This window comes from Amphiura filiformis, chromosome 9 (assembly GCF_039555335.1).
Source record: "Amphiura filiformis chromosome 9, Afil_fr2py, whole genome shotgun sequence".
NCBI lineage: Eukaryota > Metazoa > Echinodermata > Ophiuroidea > Amphilepidida > Amphiuridae > Amphiura > Amphiura filiformis.
In genome coordinates this window covers 464,084-467,897 of record NC_092636.1, presented here as the reverse complement: position 1 = coordinate 467,897, position 3,814 = coordinate 464,084, and positions in this window count along the sequence as shown.

Genomic DNA, 3,814 nt, shown 5'->3' with positions numbered 1-3,814 from the left:
CAGGGAGTGCAAACTACACCATTATGGGGGAACATCTTCAAGAAGTTACAAATCATCAGTATCTAGGCGTGCATATTGAAAACAATCTCAAATGGAACAAGCAAACAAAACATGCTTCTACTAAGGCAACAAAAGTGCTCAATTTCATCAGGAGGAACTTTTATAACTGCTCCAAAGGTGTTAAAGAGAAGCTGTATCTAACCTTGGTTAGACCACACCTCGAGTATGCCTCGATAGCATGTAATCCAGTCACAAAAGAAAACACAAAACTCCTCGAAATGGTGCAAAGACGCGCTGCACGCTTTGTCTTAGGAGACTATGGAAGAAAATCACGTGTGAACAATATGCTTCAAACCTTAAATTGGAACACTTTGGAGCAGAGACGTGAAAAGCAACGTTTATGTGCTTTTCACAAAATAATTCATGGTGGATTTGAGCTTGAATTGAATAGATACACCACCAAGAAAGTTGACAGACCAAGACGGATGTAAGAGCCCAGTACGTAACAAAATCCCAGTACGTATCAATTTGATACGTATTGGGCTCAACCTCTTCTACCTAGAACAAAAAGTGGCAAAAATAATTCATCCCGCCCAATACGTAACAAAACTAAAATTTGATTAAAATTACTTTATTCATACTCCCTCCCTCTGTAGTGGTTTTTTGTTACGTATTGGGCTCTATACATTTTTTGTTACGTATATTGGGCTCCGGTTGTTTTTCAAGCAAATTATGGATATTATGTGCATGTGTTTTATAGAAGTACTTTATATTGACCCAGTAACTCATTTTGAGTCTTTCTAGAACAAAATATTTGACAGTGTTTTATCTCTAGACTTGGAATTTATTTGTTACGTATTGGCCTCTGGTTATTTTAAAAGGACATTATCATGATTAAATGCATGTTTTTGTTATAGAATTACTTTATATTGACTCAGTAAATCCTTTTGAGTCATTTTGAGTCTTTCTAGAAAAAAAAAATTGACAGTGTTTTTTCTCTAGACTTAGAATTTTTTTGTTACGTATTGGGCTCTGGTTATTTTTAAAGCAAATTATGGGTTTAAGGTGCATGTTTTTGTTATAGAATTACTTTATATTGACTCAGTAAATCCTTTTGAGTCATTTTGAGTCGTTCTAGAAAATTATTTTTTACAGTGTTTTTTCTCTAGACTTAGAATTTTTTTGTTACGTATTGGTCTCTGGTTATTGTGGTGATTAGTTGCATTTTTGTTTGCTATAAACTTACTTTATATTGACCTGGTAACTCATTTTGAGTCATTTTGAATAATTCTAGAACAAAGCTGATTATGGTTATTAGGTGCATGTTTTTGTTATAGAATTACTTTATATTGACTCAGTAACTCATTTTGAGTCATTTTGAGTCTTCTAGAAAAAAAAATTGACAGTGTTTTTTCTTTAGACATAGAATTTTTCTTGTTACGTATTGGGCTCTGGTTATTTTTAAAGCAAATTATGGTTATTAGTGCGTGTTTTTGTTACACAATTACTTTATATTGACCCAGTAACTCATTTTGAGTAATTTGTGACTCTTTCTAGAGTCATTTTGAGTATTTTTAGAACAAAATATTTGTCAGTGTTTTTCGGCTGGATTTTTTTTTGTTACGTATTGGGCTCTATACATTTTTTAGGTGTTTTGGAGGTTACACTGTCGGTAAAGCTCTTTTATCCGGATTTTTTCGCATTATGACCTCCATTTAATATTTATCGAAGAAAGAAAAAAATTCGAATGGGTCTAATTTTTTGTTACGTATTTGGCTCTATACATTCTTTATGCGTTACACGGTCGGTAAAGCTCTTTTATCCGGATTTTTCGCATATATGGGCATGACCCGACCTCCAGTTAATATTTATCGAACAAAGAAAAAAAATCGAGTGGGTCTTATTTTTTGTTACGTATTGGGCTCTTTTATCCGGATTTTTTCGCATAGGGCCTATATGGAAATGACTTGACCTCCGGTTAATATTTATCGAAGAAAGAAAACAATTCGAGTGGGTCTAATTTTTTGTTACGTATTGGGCTCTATACATTTTTTATGTGTTTTGGAGGTTACACTGTCGGAAAAGCTCTTTTATCCGGATTTTTTCGCATATATGGAAATGACTTGACCTCCGGTTAATATTTATCGAACAAAAAAAAAATCGAGTGGGTCTAATTTTTGTTACGTATTGGGCTCTTTACATTTTTTATGTGTTTTGGAGGTTACACTGTCGGAAAAGCTCTTTTATCCGGATTTTTTCGCATATATGGAAATGACTTGACCTCCGGTTAATATTTATCGAAGAAAGAAAACAATTCGAGTGGGTCTAATTTTTTGTTACGTATTGGGCTCTATACCATTTTTATGTGTTTTGGCGTTACACTGTCGGTAAAGCTCTTTTATCCGGATTTTACGCCTATATGGACATGACTTGACGACCTCCGGTTAATATTTATCGAAGAAAGAAAAAAATTCGAGTGGGTCTAATTTTTTGTTACGTATTGGGCTCTATACATTTTTTATGTGTTTTGGAGGTTACACTGTCGGAAAAGCTCTTTTATCCGGATTTTTTCGCATATATGGACATGACCTGACCTCCATTTAATATTTATCGAAGAAAGAAAAAAAATCGAGTGGGTCTAATTTTTTGTTACGTATTGGGCTCTAAAGCTCTTTTATCCGGATTTTTTCGCATATATCGACATGAGCTGACCTCCAGTTAATATTTATCGAAGAAAGAAAAAAATCGAATGGGTCTAATTTTTTGTTACGTATTGGGCTCTATACATTCTTTATGCGTTACACGGTCGGTAAAGCTCCTTTATCCGGATTTTTTCGCAAACATGAGCTGACCTCCAGTTAATATTTATCGAAGAAAGAAAAAATTCGAGTGGGTCTAATTTTTTGTTACGTATTGGGCTCTTTACATTTTCTATGCGTTTTGGAGGTTACACTGTCGGAAAAGCTCTTTTATCCGGATTTTTTCGCATATATGGACATGACCTGACCTCCATTTAATATTTATCGAAGAAAGAAAAAAAAAAAATCGAGTGGGTCTAATTTTTTGTTACGTATTGGGCTCTATACATTCTTTATGCGTTACGCGGTCCGTAAAGCTCTTTTATCCGGATTTTTTCGCATATATGGACCTGACCTGACCTCCAGTTAATATTTATCGAACAAAGAAAACAATTCGAGTGGGTCTAATTTTTTGTTACGTTTTGGGCTCTATACATTCTTTATGCGTTACACGGTCGGTAAAGCTCTTGTATCCGGATATTTTTGCATATATGGACATGACATGACCTGCAGTTAATATTTATCGAAGAAAAAAAAAAATCGAGTGGGTCTAATTTTTTGTTACGTATTGGGCTCTTTACATTTTTTATGCGTTTTGGAGGTTACACTGTCGGAAAAGCTCTTTTATCCGGATTTTTTTCGCATATATGGAAATGACTTGACCTCCGGTTAATATTTATCGAAGAAAGAAAACAATTCGAGTGGGTCTAATTTTTTGTTACGTATTGGGCTCTATACATTTTTGTATGCGTTTTGGAGGTTACACTGTCGGAAAAGCTCTTTTATCCGGATTTTTTTTGCATATATGGACATGACCTGACCTCCAGTTAATATTTATCGAACAAAGAAAAAAAAAATCGAGTGGGTCTAATTTTTTTGTTACGTATTGGGCTCTCTATATTTTTATGCGTTTTTTGAGGTAACACTGTCGGAAAAACTCTTTTATCCGGATTTGTTCGCATATAAGGACATGACCTGACCTCCAGTTAATATTTATCGAAAAAAGAAAAAAAAAT